Source organism: Phyllostomus discolor, chromosome 11 (assembly GCF_004126475.2).
Source record: "Phyllostomus discolor isolate MPI-MPIP mPhyDis1 chromosome 11, mPhyDis1.pri.v3, whole genome shotgun sequence".
Taxonomy (NCBI): domain Eukaryota; kingdom Metazoa; phylum Chordata; class Mammalia; order Chiroptera; family Phyllostomidae; genus Phyllostomus; species Phyllostomus discolor.
Window position 1 is genome coordinate 31,132,160 of NC_040913.2, and position 23,321 is coordinate 31,155,480.

Sequence of the window (23,321 nt, forward strand, 5' to 3'; positions counted from 1 at the left end):
GCCTGGAGACTTGAAAGGATGCTCATTATCACTAGCCATCAGAGAGATGGGAATTCAAACCATAATGAGATACCACTTCACACAGGTCAGAATGGCCATCATAAACAAAGTAACAAATGACAAGTGCTGGTGAGGTTATGGAGAAAAGAGAACCCTAGTGCACTGTTTGTGGGAATGCAGACTGGTACAGCCACTGTGGAAAACAGTATGGAATTTTCTCAGAAAAGTAGAAATGGAACTGCCTTTTAACCCAGCAATTCCACAGCTGGGATAATACCCTAAGAATCCTGAAACACCAATTCAAAAGAACCTATGCACCTCAATGTTCATAGCAGCACAATCTATAATAGCCAAGTGCTGGAAGTAACCTAAGTGCCTATCAGTAAATGAGTGTATCAAAAAGCTGTGGTACATTTACACAATGGAATACTATGCAGCAGAAAGAAAGAAGAAACCCTTGCCCTTCACAACAGCATGCACGGTTCTGGGGACAATTATGCTAAGTGAAATAAGCCAGGCAGTGAAAGACAAATACTATATGATCACTCCTACAAGTGGAACCTAATCAACAAAACAAACAAGCAAGCAAAATATAACTGGAGACATTAAATTTAAGAACCAACTAACAGTAACCAGAGAGATTAATAGGGTTAAAAAGGGGGAAGGGTTGTCAAGGAACACGTATAAAGGACCCATGGACAAAACCAAAGGCAGGTAGGATCAAGTGTGGGAGGAAGGGCTGGCTAGGATAGGGAGAAGTGGTGGGGGAAAATGGAGACAACTGTACTTGAACAAAAATGGAAAAAGAGAGAGAAAAAAAGAAACAAGAAGAATGCCCTGTGAATATGGGGGGATTGAATTGATGTGTCTGCAAACTATAAAACATCAGACTGTGGACACTCCACCAGAAGCTAGGAAAAGAAAGACCCTTAGAACTTTAAAGGGAGCATGGCCCTGCTGACACTTTGATTTTAAGCTTCTGGTTTCCAGAACTGTGAGACAATAAGTTCTGTGTTTTTTAAGCTACTCAACTTGTAATTTATTTTTTAAAAAATTTATTTATTTATTTTTAGAGAGGGAAAGGAGGGAGATAGAGAGAGAGAAACATCAATGTGCGGTTGCTAGGGGTCATGGCCTGCAACCAAGGCATGCACCCTGACTGGGAATCGAACCTGCAGCACTTTGGTTCGCAGCCCGAGCTCAATCCACTGAGCTATGCCAGCCAGGGCTCAACTTGTAATTTATTATGGCAGTCCTAGAACACTAATATATTCAATGTCTGCATTCAGATCAAATAGGAAAATTAAGCAATAGAAATACTTGCTATGCATTTTTCTAAACCCAAGGTATATATTGAAGTAACAATGTGTTAATGTTGGCTTTGAATGATAGATTCAACAATAGTCTTACATTTTGCCCTCAGAAAACACCTATGCATGGAATAAATAAATGTTAAATTATTTATTAGTTGATTACAGTGGTTAATTCTACCTGAAGATCAGGATACCCCACATGTAGAATTTTTCTTACTCAGAGCAGGCTCTGTTCTCAACATTTTATACAAATGCATTTAATCTCATCACCACAGTGTAATGTTGGCACTATTATTATGCATAGTTTACAGATGAGAAAATTACTACACAGAGAATTTGAATAATTTGTTTACAATAACAGAGTCTGTGCATGTGAGATCTGAGATGTGATCTTTAGACCCTCAGAAATGATTTCCATGTCTCAGTTTGACGTGAAAAACTTCACCAAAATTTTGCAAGAAGAGCGGTGCTGATGAGGCTGGAGAGGAGAATGAACAAGAACTGAAGAAAGGGCTCTGGTGGCAGAGGGAGAGAAACAAGTGAAGTCATAACACTGATATGGAAACACAAAATGAAAAAAAGATTATGTCGTATCTCAACTCCTGTATATCTGAGCAATATTTTGCAATTCACCCACAGATTAAAAATGGACATTGTTTATAGTTTAGTGGAATTTGAAGGGATGGTATCCATCATTTGGTAAATGCACCTTTAGCAACACTCTCAATAAGAGCAAAAATTGATAAAATTGATATTATAAATGAATAAAAATCTAAAATCAATTATAAAACGCCATTGCATGCAAGATATTTTAAACAAAAATAGCTCAAAACATTGCATTGCAATTTTAATAATTTAAAATAATTTAGTGCATTGCAAAATTTTCCCATTTATGAGATAAATTCAGAGTATATTATTCTAGTGTTATTTGTTAACTCAGTTTTTGAAGTAGGTTCTTATTTATGTAACCATTGAATTACATTGTGAATATTTAATTAAATTTGCTAGCAATATAAAATATAATTTGATAAAAATAAGTAAAAAGTTAAATGTGGAGAATTCTTGAGAATGAGGAATATGTTGAAAATAAATATGGTTTTGAAGAAATTCTTGTCCACCTTTATGAACTGATTAGCCAAAGGATGCCCTTTTTAAAAAATTCTTCTAGCAGTATTAGATTGGGACACACAGTTGAGAGATCTCAATGTCAAAAATTGCAGTTTTTACTATTTTACTTAAATATGAGTAGCTCTCCAACAATTTCTGCCTAAATAAAAACTTAATGGGTGACTTAAGTAGTTTATTTTTTACTTACTAATCTGTCAATCAATTCTGTCCTAATGAATTTATTTTGGACACATGGGCTGCAAATTATATTCTTATATGTGAACAACATAAATAGATAATTTAGCACTTTTTCCAACAAATTTGGATAATGTATAAAATGGATTTGCTTTTTTTTGAAGCTAACACACAATCACAAATGGGATTTAACTTAGTAATTTATTAGTATAGTCCCTAATCATTATTGCTTACCTTTCGATCTCACTTTCTCCCTAATTTTTAAAGTAATTAGCCTTTTAATCCAGCCTTTCTTGAGTTTTCCACCTTTTTAACTTCATTGTTCCCTTTTTAATGCACACACACACACACACACATGCAGAATCAAACTGTTTCTTTGTTTCTTAGAGGAAGTGAGGTTCTTTTTCACTAATGAATTGATATAAGGCATTTCTGCATTGCCAATCTTGAAAGTGTTTCCAGTAATTTCTTTTCAACATAAATGAATTTCCCTTTATATTAGAGTAAGAGTCACATGATTTTCTATACATTTACTCTACAGAAAACAGGAGTTATTGAATTAATCCTTTTAAATGTTGTCACCTTGCTGAATAGCTACAAAAACAATGCCAAGTGAATTGGCATCTACATACACCATGCATTCATTTCCATGAATAGAGAGAGGAATAAAAAAATAAAAGTGATACCTACATTAAATGGACAAAAGAGATAAATTATTATATGAAATATAAACAAAAGCAGTATATTTGAGTTGCAAGTATCTGTAAAAATCTCATTTATCTATGACAAGTGAGCTATATTCTTGAAATTCTATTAAAGAAAATTTATTCTCAGAGAGAGTAAAGGAAATAACAACAGGCATCTGAGGAACAACTGATGTCTCTGCTTAAGAGTGATCGCTACACAGATGACATGGCCACAGCTAATGGGAATGGTGACTGAGGCCTCTTACCCATAGGATGGTTAGCACCCCTGGTAGAATCTTGACCACACAAAGAAGAAAAACATATTTTTTGAAAAAAAAGTTTACAGCTATATTTAGGTGCATTTAATGTTCAATGGACTGTACATGGTATGTACTTACATTAACATTGACATATCTATGAAATCGTCTCCACAATCAAAATAATAAACATACTCACTCATTACTAGCATGGCATTGTAATGACATTGGCATGCTAGCCATTACATGGCACTCCTCATGGCATTTTCCATCTATCTTGCTTTATTTTCCCATCATTCCACTGCAACTCTTGAGATGCCCTCTGTCACTATAGACTAGTTTGCTTTTCTAAAATTGTATATAAAATGAACTTAAGATGGAGACTTGTCTAGTCTGTTTTTTTCTCAAAATAACTATTTTGAGTTTAATCCACGTTCTTGCATTTATCAAGTTCATTCTTTTTTCTGTAAGTTTTCTGAGCAGTAGTGCATTGTGTGGATATACCATAATCTGTCCATTCATATACTTAGTTTACAAGGTTTCCCATTTTTAATTTTACAAATAAAGTTACTAAGGTCATCCCATGAATGTCTTCTTGTGAGCGTACACTTGTGTTTCTCTTGAGTATTATGTATAAGTGGAATGGTTGTGTGGTAAGGCAGGTGTATATGAAATGTTTTAAAAATGTGTAAAACTATTTTTCAAAGTGTTTGTATAGGTTTTACTTTCCTCCTACCAGTGGTTAACTACAGTTTCACAAACATGACATGTGAGTAATTACAATTTAGTCAAGATAGTGCATATGTTTTGGAATCTCATTATAGTTTTTGTTTGCATTACTTTTATGGCCAGTTATTTTGATGATTTTTCATGGACTGATTTCCCATCAAAGTATCTTTTATTTTCTGTGAGATGTTTATTCAAATATTTTGCCCATTTTTATTAAGATGTTTATATTAATAATATTTGTGTTTTTACATATCCTAGGTATATGTTCTTTGTCAGAAATACATTTTCAAATATTATCCACTAGTTTGTTGCTCACCATTTCATTTTCTAAAATGTATTGCTTAAAGAACAAAACTTTTTGATGTGGTCAAAATGTGGATTTGTGCTTATTATGTTGTGTATAGTATGATTTTTTTGCCAAACTGAAGATCATTAAACTTTTCTCTTTTGCATTATTTTATTTTATTTTATTTTATTTATTTTTTTAAAAGATTTTAGTTATTTATTTCCAGAAAGAGGGGAAGGGAAGGAGAAGGAGGGAGAGAGAAGCATTAATGTGTGGTTGCCTCTCACACCACCCCTACTGGGGCCCTGGCCTGCAACCCAGGCATGTGCCCTGACTAGGAATCAAACTGACAAAACTTTTGATCACAGGCTGGCATTCTACCCACTGAGCCACACTGGCCAAGTTTCTTTTCCATTACTTCAAGTGTGTGTAAATTTACTTCTTATATCAAAGTCTGTGAAAAATGTCAAGTCAATTTTTCTATATGCTGTGAAGTCAAGGGTAAGATTTTATTTATTTTTCATATAGCTACTCATCTCTTCCCAGAGCATCAATTAAAAGATTGAATTTCTCCTTTGAATTGTATTGGGAAATAGTTTACAAAAGCGATTGTACTATATATGTGGATCTCTATATCCTGTTTTATTTTTGAATGGAGACATGATAGATAGATAGAACAATAGATTGACAGATTGCCAATGTCATTCTGTTGTAATCACCATACTGTGTAGTTGTATGTCTTGATAACAGGTATTGTGAACCAAATTTTTCTTCATCTTTTCAAGTTTATTTTGGCTATCACAGGTTCCATTATGTTTCCTTATGCAGCTTATTGGTTTCTACAATAAACATAATGGGATTTTGACTATTACTGTATTATACCTGTGGATCAATATGGGGAGAATCAACATCTCGACAATACTGAGTTTTCCTATGGACACATGTTATATTTTTCCATTTAATTATGTGTTAGTTTTTATTTGTTTGTATCTCATAGTTTTAGAGTCCAGGTTTTAAAATTTTATCTTTAAGTATTTCTTATGTTTGTTGTTATTAATTTTTAATTTAATTTCTTATTGTTGCTGGAGTTTAGAAATACATTTGATTTTTTGGGGGGGGGAGGGATATTGACCTCATATCTTGTCATACTGCTAACTTAGTTGATGAGTTCTCATAATTATTTTTTCTTATTCATCAGGATTTTCTACATAGAAAATCATGTCATCTGTAATTAAAATGTTTTATTTCTTTATTTCTAGTGAGTAAGCATTTCATTTCTTTCTTTCATAGTTTGTTGCATTGTCTAAAATAAAATATTCAGTAAAATGTTGAATAGGAGTGGTGGGCAAGAACATTATTGCTTTGTCCTCATGTTCAATGAAAAGCACTTTTTAAAAAGATTTAATGTTTAGTCTTTTTCTTCCCTCTTTGATGAAAACAGTTAAAATGTCCTTCTTCACTAGTTCTATCATTGTGTTGTTTGTGCATTCATTTCAGTTGACGGTATTTTTTCTCTAATTAAGTTTTCTATTTTGGGGGAAAGGTCAAGCCTGCCAAGTTTTTATTGTGTAAAAGGCATCAAGACATTCTGTCATTAATGGATATTTTTGCTGTTATAAATATCCTTGATTTTTTGTGGGGAGGGATGTAATTAATTTACTTGAAAAATGTTTCAACTTTTGAACTACAAAGCTTAAAGCTTTGTAATATGGAGCAAAAGCCAATTTTATTCCATAACTATTTTTCCCTGTGTGAAACAATACTTTTTTGGTTCTCTATATTATTCAATGTCAATTCTTCTTTTCACTCTGGCTTATGAAAATATAAGCAGCGCCTGTGTGATATTGGAGTTTTGTTTCCTGTTTTGCTTTTTGGTAGTGAAATTCTTTCTTAGCCTTGGAAAGTTTCTTCATTCACATGTTCTGATCAGAAGTAAACTAAGATCTCAAAGAGCCCCTCTGCAAATCTGAAAAAATCTTTGAAGTTCTACACTCTCCTTTCATCTTGTAAACATTGCTGCCTCAAGCTGTGGTAATAATTGGACTCTTGTCCTTCCACTTGCTGTCTCCTAGAAACTCGACAAACAATAATCTGGGAATAAAAATACCTGAAGGCCTTAGTTTTCCCTCACTCAGCAATCAGTCTCTGAGATTGCCTAATGTCCGTTGTTAAAAAATAGCTGTTTTATACATTTTGTCATTTTTTATTTTTTTAGGAAGAGAGGTGAATCCAATCTCTGTTACTTTATATTGGTTGAAAGAACTAGTGTGAGTGAATATAGGATTTTATAGAAAATAACAAAATTTATTTCTTCATACTAAGTTCTCACATTGGACCAGATAAAGTTATCAATAAAAAATTGATTTTGATATTTTATGACTAGAGGTCAGTAGTGAGGTCAATTTTACACTTAATGGGAAATTCCCATTCTGAAGAATTGATTTTGACAATAAATTTTTGATTAAAGGTAATACATATTATTTTATGTTTTCTACTTTGGTTAGAAATCACAGACCTTTACTGTAAATGTGCTTGACATTCTACTTTCCAAATAGCAGAGTTATAAAACAAGAGCAGTTTTAAGTCATTTTAAATATTAATATGTGGTTGAAATACTTTCAGGAGTCTCAGGGGAGCACTTTATAAAGTATGTATTGTCTAACCACTATGCTCCATGCCTGAAGCTGATACAAAATAATATTGAATGTAATTGAAAAATAAAATTTAAAACAAACAAAAAGATACTTTTTACATAACTCCTGTGTATTCTATAGGGGAATGAGGATAGAAAAGCATAGTATCTATTTCCTTGACCTTTGTAAACTTACCTTTTAGTCTGTATAAATAGTAAAAGCAGTTTGCCTTGTGGTATGCTGATTGGTGGAATTGAATGTGTGAATAAAATGTTTCTTGAATACAGATATCCTAAAAACTGCTACATAGTACATGATTTTATTTATACTTTCATGTCTTCTTTTAAAGCTCATTCAACTAAAACTTTTAAGTGTATTTTTGACAGACCTTACTTGGGAAGAAAGTATAAAATATGAATTTAAAGTTTCTATTGCTTTGTCAAAGACAATACTTCATGAAACATTTATAGTAAATGATGTCAGAAAACACTGCTTGCTGTCTGGGAGGACTATAGAAAGCATTCTGCTTTCAAAGCAATTAGCTCATCCACATAGACAATGATGAGGCTGTTTGCCTGATTGTATACAACGGTGTCCACACCAGGCCAGTTCTTTCTTTCTTTAGCAAATCCTTCTTATTCTACTTCATCTGCATGCTTAACTCTAAGACTATTCTTTTAAACACAAGAAATAAATGTAATGGTAAAAAGAAAAATTAAAAAGAAATATATTTTAATATTTCTAAAATAATTTATCAGCTTTTCAACTTCTAAGAAAATATGTATGGCTATACACAAGTAATTATATATTGTGGGAGATGCTACCTATGAAGGGTGAAGATTTAATGGAGAAGTTTCAATAGTAAATAATACATAGAAGGTAGCAGAACTTAAAATTTGGAAAATCTTTAATAAGTTGGCTCTCCCTTTGGAGAAATAAATAAATCATTTAGAAAGAGATTGGGCATCAATGTGTGAATAGGGTTTTATTGAATGATATACATAAAATTAATAAAAATGTGCACAAAGAACATACCTAAACAATTTATAAAAGAAAAGGTATTCTAATTTTTAATTAGTAAGAAAATGATGGCAAAATTATTTAAAATTATTATAATATATTGAAGTTAAAATATATATTTAGCATATGAAAATACTTTTTATTCTTTTTAATTCAAGGAAAACTAAGTAACATTTTCTTTGTTAAAATATCAAAAAATGTTATTTATAAATTAGCTAATTCTAAACATAAATTATGTTAAAACATATACACTAAAATATACTCTATAATGCTTTAGTTGTGTATTATCTTTAAAAGTAAAGCAAATCATAAACATCACATTATATAATTTTATATATAAAATAATAACCAACATAACATAATAAGTCTGTTCTAGTGTGAAATTATGAAATGAACAAGCTGAGATCTTATTCTTAAGATTCATTCATTTAACAGACATTTAGTGGGTAGTTTATACATGGACTATAATGCTGAATATGAACACAGAAACATGAACTATATTCAGTGTGGGGCAAAAGTAAGTTTACCATTGTGAATACATGAAAAAGCTTTTTTGTAGTATGATTTAAAATTCTTCTATTATTTTCCATACAAATTATGGTAACCTGATTTTTGGTCCCTTTGTATAGAACTGAAGGAAGTTCAGGGTATTAGAGAAAGTGGGAAAACAAGAGACTTGACATGGAGCTGGATAATAGCTTCTACTATCATGCAAGATAAACTGTGAAGAACTTGTGTATTAAGAAGTTTTGCTTTATTTTTGATCAGTGGGAAAATATTGCCTTTTTCATGATGAATAAAATAATTTTAGAGTTCATCCTTGTACAGAACTGCTAGGAAAGGTTATTAAAGAAATAAGTAATTCAGGTGTTACTTCGATAATCTAACTGCGAGATAATGACAGCTCAGACTACATTGTAGCAATGATGATATAGATAAGTGAAAATATTTGAAAAGTAATTAGGAATTAAAACTTACATGATATGGATATTAATGATAGAAATTAGAGAATTCAGCATAGTTTAAAGCAATGTCAAGCAAGAATTTGAACTTGACAAATTCAGCAACAGAAAACCACTCAGAATTCAAAATTGAATAAACTTTAGGGAAAAAACTGAAAGAATATTCAAGTTTTTTTTTTTCTAATGGTATGTTGCATTTTAAATTTTTAGCTGGTTGGTTGAAGTGTGAAATCATTGGTTCATTTTAGCAAAAATTAATGTATGGTATTAGGAGAATATGCACTAGAAACATAAGCCAAGTTTTCAGTCAAAGCCCATGGGTCATGATTGAAGCCATAATTCCCAGTAGAAACTTAAATAGTTTTATACAGTGAATGGAACAAATAATGTATGAGAGTAGATAAAGGACAGTAATCGGTATCATTATCGGTAGTCAGGTGGTTGAGGATGAGTAAACGTTCTGAGACAATGTTGATGATTGCTATCAGAAAGTTACTGTTAGCCTCTGAGGAATAATTTCAGGGAAATGATGCTGATGGTACAAGAAGTAAAATACTAATAAAATAAAATGTGGCATGACTATTACCATGCATAAGTAAAACAAAAAGCAAAATTGTCTATTGTCTGGTAAAATTCATTAAATCAAGTAAAAAACCACTCTCTACTTAGAGTCAGCAATCTAAATGTTCACACTCATATGGATGCTTCTATATTATGATTCTTGAATATTGTTTCATCAAATAATTTCAGTGTTTTTCACTTATTATTTTATACTGTCAAATAATTGTATATTACAATTGAACACAATGATGGAATTTTCTTTTATTTCTTTATTAAGAAAAAATATTATTTCAGAGGAATGTCAATGACTTTTCTAAAGCTACATAGTATATCTGTAGCTGAACTGTAGTGGAATCTGACATTTGTCTTATTCCTGTCCTTATTATTTTCATTATTCAAACTCATCTATGTTAATTTTGTTTATAGTTGAACATTTATTAAGTTAGGTTAAAACATTTGCCATTAAATAAAGTAGAAAGAAACATTGGCTAAATTATGTCCAAAATATGCTACCTAATAGTGTGATACTGTAGCACAGTTGGACTTGACTTTTTTTTTCAGCTGAAGGTCAGGTATAATCACTCTCATTCATTTTATGCTAGGTTTATATATTCATGTGCATATCTGTTTATGTGTGGGGGAAATAGCCTTGGAAACTGTACATGATCTACGCATGCCTTTGTAGAGGCTGGGTCAGTAAACAAAGCAGGGCGCAGGAGCTATCAAGGAGATTGCTCCACTTCAAATACATTGTCTTACTTGTCGATTCTTTTTATATACCACCAAGACATATCACTTTGTATGCATTATTTGTCTGGTAAGTGTACTTTAAAGAGATTCCAGTATAGCTTTGATGTGGCTGGTATAAACGCTGGCTTTGATGGGAAACACTTTGTTCCTGTTAAACTTAGGAAGCACATATCTGAAGGTTAAAGAGTTAAGAAGAACACGGAGGCTGCCTCATGTTTCCCCAGCTTCCACCCGTCATGCTTGCTGCTTTGAAATATTTATGTTCCTCATTGTTCTGTCAAGTAGAAGACATCCTTGTTAACATTTAGACATAATTTAGGACACATTTCACAAGCAATCTGTTAAATATTTATACCTAGTGCTCATTACTTACAAAGCACTTCACGTATGCATCTATGTTTCAATTATTAATGAAGAATTTGGACAGACCTTATTTTTATTTTCTGTTCTTAAGAATAACTTCTTCATGTACTTCCTTGTTAACATTCTGGGTTGTTTATTTCTTGATTTAAAGAAACTGTCCCTTTTTATTTTTACTGAATTTGTTTTGTGCTTAAGTTTTGAGAAGGGTCTATTTAAAAAGATAATATAAAATTAAATCTGTTATACAAATATGTATAAATTCAGGTGCTCATTTGTGGATTCCCTAAGCTTAAAGCATATTAGTTTATTTTTGAAGAAAAAATGTTATCCATTATTAAATATGGAAATTTATGAATTTTTTAGCCTTTTCAGCCATATATGGCAAGTACTAAAGCCATCAGTACATATAGGTATATGCCATCTTTTGGAGTTTGCTTTATACCATTTTACTTACAGAAGACCTCAATTAGTACCTGTTTTTACTAACCTAAAGAAATATAAAAATAATTTACACTTACACAAGAAAAGACAAAAAGCAAGAATGGCATTTAACATGTGTTTTGCAGCAATACAGTTTAGAGGCCATGTGCAGCCCAAGCACCACGAGTGGTCCCACCAAGATTCTTCCCTGGAACTATGCTCAGCATTTTAGCATCAAGCTGCTGCCATAGCTTTGAACTGTGTCTGTGATCATCTCTGCTTTGTCTGAAGTTATTCTGTGCATCTGTTAGCAAGATGTGTCCTGCGGTAATTGCTAATTCACTATACATCATTTTGGCTTGCAAAAAGTTTCATAGGATCACTCTACTTTTGGATAGCAGAGAAACCTGCATAACGAGAAACAATATTCTCTTCTTGTCTGGCTAATGCAGTTGTAGAAAGGTCTTACACATAGTCACATAAGTGGAATCATCTGAGCAGTTTTTATTACAGGGCTTAGGAATCACTTCAGTTTTAAAATATATCACAACTGCAGAGATTGCTGCACATCCTTTGATTTTGATGTCATTTCTATTGTTGATTTATTAAAATTTATTTTTATTGATATTCCTAAAGATGTCCCCATTTCCCCTGACCCTTTTGCCCACCTCCAACCAACCCCAGCCATCCCCTTCCTTCTGGCCATCACCACACTGCTGTCTGTGTCTATGGGTTATGCATACATGTTTTTTGGCTAATCCCTTAACCTTTTTTCATCCAGTCTCCCCTCCCTGCTCTCCTCTCACAGCCGAAGGTCTATTCCATGTATCCATGACTCAGTTTCTATTTTGTTAGTCAGTTTATTTTGTTCATTACATTCCACATATAAGTGGGTTATGTGGTGTTTATCTTTCTCTGACTGGCTTATTTCACTTAGCATAATACTTTTCAGGTCCATCTATATTGACACAAAAGGTAAGAGGTCCTTCTTTTTCATAGCTGCATAATATTCCTTTGTGCAAATGTATTATGGCTTTTTTTTTTTATTCACCCATATACTCTTACTGTTGGGCCCTTGGCCTGTTTCTAGATCTTGGCTATTAGAAATAATGCTGAAATGAACATGGAGGTACATATATTCATTCAAAATAATATTTTGATATTATTGGGATATATTCCCAGAAATGAAATCACTGGTTCAAAATGCAGTTCCAGTTTTAATTTTTTCAGGAAATTCCATACTGTTTTCCACAGTGGCTTTACCAGTCTGCATTCCCACCCACAGTGCACAAGGGTTCCCTTTTTTCACGTTTTTGCCAGTAAGTTTGTTGATTTATTTTATTTTCTTGAGGGAGTCATTGATTTCATTTTCTTCTTATTTGTGTGTGTGTGTGTGTTTGTGTGTGATTGCCGATTTATTGATGACCATCACTCCACCAGGTGTGAGGCGATATCTCATTATGTTTTCAATTTGCATTTCTCTGATAATTATTGACTTTAACATATTTTATATGTTTGTTGGCCATCTTTATGTTCTGTTTGGAGAAGTATCTGTTTGTGTTCTTTGCCCTTTTAATTGGGTTGTTTGTCTTTGCGGTGTTGAGTTGTATATGGTTTTTAAATATTTTGGAAATCAATTCCTTATCATATGTAACATTGGCAAATATATTCTCCCATACAGCGGGCTCCTATTCATTCTGTTGATTTCTTTTGCTCTGCTAAAGCTTTTTAGCTTGATATAGTCCCATGTGTTTATTTTTTTCTTTGTTTCCCTTGCCCTAGGAGATATATTAGCAAAAATATTGCTGCAAGAGATATTGCTTCCTATGTTTTGTCTAGGATTTTTATGGTTTTGTGACTTACATTTAAGTCTTTAATCCATTTTGATTTTATTCTTGTGTATGGTGTAAGTTGTTGGTCTAGCTTCCTTTTTTGCATGTACCAATCCAATTTTCTCAATACAATATGTTGTCGATTTTTTTTGATCACATGAAGACCACAGAAATAATGACCCATTTATAGCCTCTAACTTAAATGAGGGTACTTGGCATTGCAGTTAATTTTGATTTCTGGTGCATCTATGAAAGTATTTAATCTCCTATCCCTGGTTACTTAAATAAATAAACCCCAATCAAAGGAAAATGAAGACAATTTTGCTAGGCCCTTCTCCCAACATATTTTTCAGTTCTTGATTTTGGAATATTTCTTTTATAAATAAAGGTAACTTTTCTTAAGCAAATCTATCAAATTTATATTGTGTTAAATTTTTAATAGAATTTAACTATTTTATAATTATTAACTGTTTAGAAGAAACCATAGTACCACATTGAGAAGATAAGAAAAGTGAGATGTGATAATACTGAAAGGAAGTGGGGATGCATGGGGCAGGGGGGAGTAGTGGGGGAAATGGAGACAACTTTACTTGAACAAAAAATAAAAAATTAAAAAACAAGTGAAAGGAAGTAACAAAAATTCAATTATATAGACAATAATAAGCCCAAATGCATAATAGTAGCAGAAGTCACTGTCCTACCTAAAGTAGGTTGAATACTGAGCATTTGGATGTCAGATTTAACTTTGAGAAATAGTTACAATATTATATAACTTTTAAAAGTCTATGTAGGATCAGATCTGGCTGGGTAGCTTAGTAGGTTAGAGAGTCATCCCTATACACCAAGGTTGTAGTTCAGTCCTCAGAAAAGAATCAACCAAGGAATGCATAAGTAGAACAACAAGATGGTCTCTCTCTCTCTCTCTCTCTCTCTCTCTCTCTCTTCCCTTCTCTCTCTAAAAATCAATACATTAAAAAAAGAGGAAAAGTCTATGCAGGATCAGTTTGATTGTATCATAAACCTGAGAGCCATGAAAGTAGCCTCAAGTAAGATTTTTAAAATTATTTCATATAAAACTCAATAACTGTGTTACTCTTTTTTACTGACTAAAAAAATTATAATCAAGATAACTGAAAATATTGTTATTTTAAAGTTGTCTTTTCTCTCCTGAAAATGCAATGTTATACCAAATCTATGGAGAACATAGATATCAACATTATGAAATCATAGATAAAAATATAGTGTTAGTGCAGGCAGTTAGTGTAGGCATTTGCAGGTTAGTCTGGCTGCCTCACCCAGGTGTCTGGGTGAGTATGAGGAGCAGTTTTCCCATAACCTTAAATGGGCCTCACAACTAGCATTCTCATAGCCTTGAGACTGGGTCTGATAAACAGTTCCCATAACATGAAGAGGCTCACATGTGCAGAATCATGCTACATTATATAATGTTTTGGCTTTTTGCTGGCTTTGTTTGTCTCTAGTACTAAAGCAGGTAGGGCTTTCTCACTAGAGAGATGCACAGCTGGCAGGGTATGTGGCTCACCCACCCATGAATAAAGGCACGCCAAGCATCCCCACATCTTCGGACATTTTCTTCCATCTCCCCATGAAAAATGAAAAAAGAAATGTGTTTTGCTTCCTTCAGCCTTTCAACATATATTTTTGAAGTTTCCATTAATAGAGGAAAATAGACATGAATTACAGGTAGTGATCACTGCTATGGATAAGGAGCCAGGAGACTGAAGTTTTGAATGCTGTGATACTAAGGATGTTTTCTCTATGAAGGGAAATTCAAACACCAACATGAAGAAAATGAGGAACCAAGCAATGCAAATATTTTAAGGAACAGTTTTCTAGTCAGAGGCAGTAGTACTTGCAAAAATCCTGAGGCACAATTTGACTGACTGCATTCTATGGCTTCAAAGGAGGCTGCTGCTCTGACTTCCGATGAATGAATAAGAGGAAAATGTTAGATTATAAAGGAAGGAATGTAAATGTGGTGGAACATGCAGTGAGAAATGCAGTGGGGTTTTATCTAGAATAAAGAATTGAGAGGATTGTGGGGAGAGGTTTGGTCATTGGATTATCTAATAAAAACTGATCTTGGATAAGATCACCTGGATTTAATATAGATGTGTAAGTGGAAAAAAAAAAAAAAACAAAGGGAAATTCCTTGAAACATTTTCTTAAAACTCAGTTTTTGAGAACAGAGGAGTAAAGGGAAGTGATTAGTAAAGAAAGGAGGAAGGTTAAAAGCAAACCATATCTTGTCAGGGAGTATTTCAATAAAGAAGGAGTGGGTTTTGAAAAAGTGAGGGTTTTTTGTGAACTAAAAAGTGGGAGTAAAATTCTGATTGTAATTGGTTGGGGAGATAATTTTAAAAATAGAGAAGCATAACTTATTTTCAGGCCCCCTTTCTCCTGATAAACTTCTGTTTTTAAAAAAAGGACATTATTAGAAATAAGGTATTGGGTCATGAAAGGAATTTCTTTTAATAGTAGGGGGATTGACACACATTTTTAAATATGAAAAGACCATAAAGTGATAGGAAGGAAATGAATAAAATCAACAACTAGTGACATAGGAGAGAAAGGGGAGAATTGCTGGAGAAATGTCTGGAATTTTCTTGTGGAGAAGGCAATCTGAGATATTTGGGAAGCAATTACTTTATATATTGAAGAGTTTTATCTCAACAGAGTGAAGACAGATTCTTGGATGTAGATACAAATATTAAGAGAGTTTTTTTGCAATGGAGGATGTAGAAACAAATATTAAGAGACTTTTTTTTTTTTTGCAATGGAGGTGTGGTTTCTCTTTGAATTGGTTTAATTTTTTTAAATGAAAAAAACAAAGCAATGCTTTAGCCAATATGGATAATTATCTGAAATAGGGTGAGTGAAAAAGTAAAGATATGTAGTAGGATCACTGAGCAGAACTAAAAATACTCTTAAAGCTAGTGATTATTAATTTAAATTAGAACTAGATGTGGACGATGAAAGATTTTTTTAATGGTAGTTCTAGGAATGTAGCCATCAAAATGAGGCAAGGGGAGTTCTGTGGAGAAATGAGAGAAAATTATATTATAACAGAAGAATTAATTGATTTTAGTTCTCGAGGCGGTAGAATAGTTGCAATCAGGATTTTAGTGGGCTCTGGTTGAAAACATAAAAGCTGGTGTTCAGAGAGTATGCTGTTTGATATTTGGGTTGTGAGGTAAATGCAATTTACCTCCTAGAGGTAATAGCAACTTCTAGGGTGTGGTCATACAACTTTGTGGCCCAGCAGAAGGGTGGAACAACATTAAGGAAGAAAAGATGCTATTTGTTTAATATTGAGATCATCAACACTTTGGAACGAGAAAGAGTACTCTGTCTAATAAGAGTCATCACAGATGCATGAACTAGTATCATGAACCTTAACGGGGCGATAGTAATGTTTACCTCTGGCTTCTTTCAAGAGCATTTTGCCTTAAATTTTCTGTGCATTGATTAAGATGTGCCCAGGTATATATTTTTATGGTATTTCCCTGCTTAGTGTTCTGTGAGCTTCATGGATTTCCAGTTTGGTGTTACTCACCAATTTGAGGATATTCTTAATCATTATTCCTTTAAATATTTCTTTCATTCCTTACTTTCTTTTTTCTCTAGTAGTATTCCCATTTTATATAGTTTATAATTTTTTTATATTTGTCTTTTTTCTTCTCTATATTTTTATTGTTGTTCAAGTACAGTTGTCTGCCTTTTCTTCCCACTACTCCCCCCCACACCACCCCAGCCATCCCAACCTCCCTCCCCTGATCCCAGCCCCCCTTGGTTTTGTCCATGTGTCCTTTATTGTTGTTCCTGAAAGCTCTCCACCCATCTCCCCCCATTATGCCCTCTCATCTTCCCTCTGGTTACTGTCCATTTGTTCTTAATTTCAGGGTCTCTGGTTGTATTTTACTTGTTTGTTTTGTTGATTAGGTTCCACTTAAAGATGAGGTCATGTGATATTTGTCTTTCACTGTCTGGCTTATTGTAATTTATTTTTTGTTACCTATGCTTCTTGATCTATCTGTCTTTCTTTCTATTTATATTTCAGTTATGGAATATACAGTTTTCTATTGACATTTATTCAGGTTCACTGATTATTCGCTCAGCCACATCCAGGCTATTGCTAAGTCTATAAAAAGCTGTCTTTCTTTTCTGCTACAATGTTTTTAATTTCTTTCTGACCCACTTTTAAGAGTTTCCATCTCTCTGCTACATTACTCATCTGTTCTTCAATGTTATCTATTTTTCCCATTAGAGTCTATAGCATTGAAATTATTGCTGTTTTAAATTCTTATTCTGAATTCCAGTGTGTCTGCTGTATGAGTTTGGTACTGATGTTTGATCTGCCTCTCAGACAATAGTGTGTGTGTGTGTGTGTGTGTGTGTGTGTTTGCCTTTTAGTATGCCTTTTAAGTTTTTTGGTGAAAGCTGAATATTATGCACTGAGTGAAATAACTGAAATAAATAAGTCTTTAGTACCAAGTTTACATTTTTCAGGCTAGGGATTAGACAGTATTTACTGTTTGCTGTAGCTATTAATGTTAAAAGCTGAAATCCCCTCTGTTTTTTTTTTTGTTCCTCCTGTTGTCTTCAGGTAGAGTCTTCTTTTTAACATTTGAGATGCATGATTTATCCCCTTGCATCCCCTCATTATTATACAGGAGCTTTACTAAAGTGGTGGTAAGATATGTGTGAAAGGACATTCCTTAGAACGATTCTATAGTTCCTTGTGGGGTCTCAGTCTTTTAGTGAGATCATACCCTTGTGCTCTGACTTAAATAATTGATGCTCGATTTCATTTTGTTGGTACCCCCTTAAGTGACTCAAGATGGCTAGAGGAGGCTGGAATTGGATATGTATCTTCCTCCAGGTCAGTTATGCTCATGTGATACCACAGTTGCTTAGGCTCACTAAAATACTCCAGAGGTCAGGTTAAGTTAAGAAGAAGAGAATGCTCTGTGTGAATTTCAAAATTTCTACTTTCCCTCTCCCCAGGCTGGAAGCAACAGAAAACTTGTTTTCTGATCTTCACAATGAGAACCTTAAAGGGCTCCTGGAGGTAAACGTCAGGAAAGTGTGTGGGCTCTTTTATGACCGGGCCTCCTGGAGATTTTATCACTTCTAAATTTGTCCACATTGATCCTTTAGAAATTCACAGTTTAGTTTATTTCTAACTTGATACTGTTTCTAGGTGTTCTGCTCCTGCATCTCTGCTCCAGTAAGCTGTATTCTCTGTATCTACCTGTCTTTCTCTTCTGTTTGGAGGGCGGTGATTTACAGTGTACCTCAGTTGTCTGATAGGTCAAAAACAGTAGCTGATTTTAAGTGTATTCAGTTTTTTCCTCTTATGTGTGTACCAAAGTGACAACTGCCTAATTCCTTCCATGTTACACTGGATCAGAAGTTTTATGCACATTTTTAGGAAAGGTCTAAGAATCAGGTATGGATCCTGCAATTAAAATTAAGGAATACTTCAATTATATGTTATACAAAGTATGACAGAAAATTTTAAATTGGCCCATATAATGCTTCCTTCTGATGCATTATATAATAATGGAAAAACTATTAGACAAAGAATTAAGTAGTGTAAAATACAAAATATTTAAGCTTTGAGTAGAATGCAGGCATATTACAAATAACTCAGTTTAATTACCTATTTTTGATGTGGGTGTATAATTTTCTGTTAAACACATAATTGAATTCTAAAATACAGTGCCTCTGCAAGCCTAACAGGTTTCCTTCACAGGTCACTAAGCCTGCCCAACGTTCGCAACAGCTGCACTATAAATATCAGAGGAGGTCGCCATCCATCATGGGCACATTCATATCAAGGGGGCTGCTGGGTCATGATGTGGAATCCTCATCAACATCTGTGGAGACAAATGCCAAGTACACAGTTTTGGAATATTGTAAACAGCATTGTAAAGAATAAAAATAGGCTGTAAAGGTGATAGAATCTTGAAAACTACTATAATAGGAAAAAACTGCAAACCTAGGAAAAACACATTATGTTTCAGCAAAGCACAAATATACTGTTTAGCTCAGCGGGAATCTTCAGTTACTGCCTTAGTCAGCCATAGCAATTAACTGAACAGATATTTTTGTGGAGTGTGTAGGAATGGGTGGAGTGAGAGAAGGCAAAAATTAAAGAATGAAGGTGCTGAGAGAGGAGATCATAAAAGGTAACCAAAACAAGTCTATAGTTTTAGCAAAGCAGACAATAGGAGGTTTTGCAGCTATCACATTCGCCATGCAGCTAGGATTTTTAGAGTTTAGACAAATGTTTATTATGATATAATTAAGATATTTCTCATTCTGTACACTATGGTAATAATTTGTACTGCCATGCCTCTGGAAATAACATCATTTGTACACATGCTTCTGAAGGCTACCACTCAATAAATAGCTTCTTTGATCTGCCTTTTTATCTACTGCATGTATAATGTACCTTGCATTTTTCTTACAGATGTGCGACCATCTTTAATTTACAAATAAATGTACAAGATGCCATAACATTGTATGCTCTGGTCATTTTTCATCTTGTCATCCTCATTACCCATGAGTATATTAGGTCTAATAGCTAGCAGTGTGCTGTAAAACCTAAGCCATTGTGCAATTATAGAGCTAAGATAAGCCACCTTTTTAACCTGAAAACAAAAGTATGCAATTAGAGATGAAACATATCCTACACTAGTTAAATTTTAAGCTCTGGCTAGAGCCACTGGAAGCAATGAAGGAAAAAGTTATGGTTATGAAATGATGACATTTAGGGGAAAAATATTGTACAGGTGAAGAGAATGATGTTAAGAAATGGTGAAATTTAAAAGTGAGAACTTTCACTGTATAAATATTTAATTGAGATTTCACTTCAAAAAATTAATGCATTTGTATACATAGCTTACATATAAATAAATATAAATAACTAAATAAAAGGACCATACTTTTTTTTCATTGGAAATGGAAATATTAAGAGTTAAAACTTTTCAGTAATTTCAGCAAACTCAGGAGGAGAAACTTAAAAGGTAAAGTTCAAAAGCAGATTTCAAGAGAGAAAAGGAATAAATTATTTCAATGGAATACAGCTCCAAAATTCAAGGTTGGGTAAATATTATAGGCAAAAGGAAATTAAGTGCTTAAATGTTTTTAGTATCTTAGTGAGCAGAAAATAAGACAAAGTTTTAGTTTGGGCATTACGAATCTAGCAAGTCTAGGCAATCCAAGGGATGATAAGAGTTTTCTTTTTAAAACTAAACAAAATTTAACAAAAGTCCCATAGTCTCTTGGTTATGTAATAATGTAAATCTATCTTTTTTAAAAAAAAGATCTTATTTATTTATTTTTAGAGAGAGGGGGAAGGATGGAGAAAAAGAGGGAGAGAAACATTAATGTGTGGTTGCCTCTCACATACCTCCTACTGGGGACCTGGCCTGCAACCTGGATATGTGCCCTGACTGGGAATTGAACCAGCAGCTCTTTGGTTCATAGGTCAGCACTCAAACCAATGAGCCACACCAGTCAGGGTCCATTTTTAATATAATTCAAGAATAACAGAAAATCTCATTAAAATTAAGTGTATATTTTTCAATTTTAAAATCACTTTCCAAGAGCAGAATTCACTGATAGGATCATTACTATAATTCTTACATTATAACACAGATGTAGACATACAATTTTTATTATTATTTGGTTTAAAAATAAAGCATACAGTCCATTCATTCATTCATTCATACACCTATTCTACCATTTGTACACCTGTGATTTTTTCAAGCTACACCTTATAAGGAGTATAAAGTTATTTTTTTAGCTAATAAAATAGCATCAATTTCATTTTAGCTGCCCAGCATATTTTAGTAGACAGTAAAGACAATGATCACTATGTGGCTTTCAAATAAGATGTTTCTTAAGAAATGTTTTTTAAAAAATAAACTAACAGGGAGAACAGAAACAGAGTCATAGATATAGAGAACATTTTGTCTGTTGCCAAATGGGTGGAGTGTTGGATGGAATAAGTGAAAGAGTTGACTGGATTAAGAAATACAAATTGGTTTTTACAGACTAGTCATGGGGATGTAAAGTGTATAGGGAATACAGTGAATAATAGTCTGATAGCTATGTAAGGTGTCGGATGGGTGAGAGATTTATTGGAATGATCACTTAGATTATGTAATGTCTAATCAGTGGGGTATACAACTGAAACTTATGTCAACTTTTATTGAAAATAAAAAAATTACCATGAAAATAAATAAATAGATAGATAGAATAGCATAAAAGTAACATCTATACTCATGTCCCCAGGTCCCAGCAATTATTTAACAGGTATCTATTGTTAATTTAAGTCTATATGCTAACAATAAAATGAGGGCATCCTTTAGGTGATAGCTGGTCATTTTCAAAATTACTTAAATGAAGACAGCTTTTTCTAAATTTTTTAAATTTAAATTTAAATTCATTCATTGAGTTTAAACTTAAATTTAAATTTAAATTCCAAAAAAAAGACTTAACCATTTCATAGAATATCATAGCAAATTTGCAAAGAATATAATGAGCCATTGTAGCATTGAGAAAAATATGCTAATAAATTACATGATTTGTTGTGTTCATTCTGGGCTTGGATACATTTTCACCAGGTAATAAAATACCTATTCTTTTCATGATGCTCCTTATAAGCACTCCTTAACAATCATGCATCTCTTTGTCTCGATCTGTTGACTCTCTCCTTAGGTAGGTAGGTAGACAGGTAGACAGATAGATGCAGATCAGATGTATTGCTATAAATAGTTTTTATAGAAGTTCTTGTAGCCTTGAAGTAAATGTAAAAAATAGTAACAAGTACTGTGTATGTTATAGTTATATGTCATATAATGATGTTTTATTCAACGATAGGTCTTATATATGACAGTGGTCCCCTAAGAGTTTAATGGAGCTGAAAATTTTCTATAGCCCAGTGATATTGAAACCATCATAATATTCTAGTGCAAAGTTTGCAAAAACCTACTATGTGATTGAAATGGCAAACAGTTTTAACATGGGTGCGGACAAGGGTAGCATTGAGAAGCTCCTGGGGGCGGGGGTTCCTGGAAATTGACTAATGAGGAGTTGGAACTGATACAGGAATGCATAGATGAAAAAAACAGAAATGCATGGATGTGTATCTAAGAGTGACACTTCCTCAAAAAAGAGTCTTGGACAAGTCATTCAGGAGTATTACAGCAGAAGACCTTTTATAGAGATGACAGGTGTATGTGTATTACTGACCTCTGAATACCCTCCAGTGGGATAAGACATGGAGGGGAAAGGTGGTGATATTGATGATCCTGACCCTGTGTCATCCTAGACAAATGTGTATATTTGTGTCCTGCTTTTTAAAAGAAAAGTTTACAAAGTAAAAAAGAAAGACAAATATTTTAAAAAGAAATAGCTTATTAAATAAGGACACAAAGATTGTTTTTTACTGGTTTAATAAAATTTTGTTTTTCAAAATGTACAGCCAGTGGGATCTGTTGTTCATGCATTTTCACCAACAGCTGGAGCATCCCCACTGTTGGTGTTTCTGGTGCAAATTACTTGAGCTCTGTGCTTTGAAGCTAGTTTAATGAGTCCTTTACTAAGGAGCTCCTGAAGGGTTGCCCTGGCCAAGGAACCCCAGATCTTCAGCCACTCTGAGACAACAGCTGGGGTTATAAGCTTGTAGCTGGGAACTTCCTTACAGAGTTTATCATATGTTGTTTTGTCAAACAAGACCAGGATATTGAGCTTGTCCCACACTTTGCCCCTGGACCACTTCTGTTTTGGCCTTTCCCCCAGATTTGTTCACTGGGTCTTTGCCTTTTTTTGGCTGACTTTCTGGCATCTTTCTTCTTTTTGTCATGCTTGGGCAGCATGGTGAAACTCAAGGAGCTCTGGATCTCACTGCTACCTGAGAAGATGTCAGATAAAAAGAAAGAAAAGATATTTTTGTACATCTGTACAATATGTTTGTGTTTTAAACTGAGTGTTGATATAAGGGAGTGCAGGAGTCAAAAAGTTTAAACACATTAAAAAGTTTATAAAGTAAAAGTTATAGTAAGCTAGGGTTAACTTATTATTGAAAAAAATAAGTTTGTATAAATTTACTGTAGCCTAATAATAGTAGAGTGCTTACAGAGTCTACAGTAGTGTACAGTAATGTCTTAGG

The 23,321-nt window shown here is 33.4% G+C and overlaps 1 pseudogene; it reads right to left on the reverse strand.

Moving 5' to 3' along the window:
* Window positions 1-22,598: 22,598 nt before the first annotated feature.
* On the reverse strand, window positions 22,599-23,089 carry LOC114508344 (annotated as a pseudogene).
* Window positions 23,090-23,321: the final 232 nt, after the last annotated feature.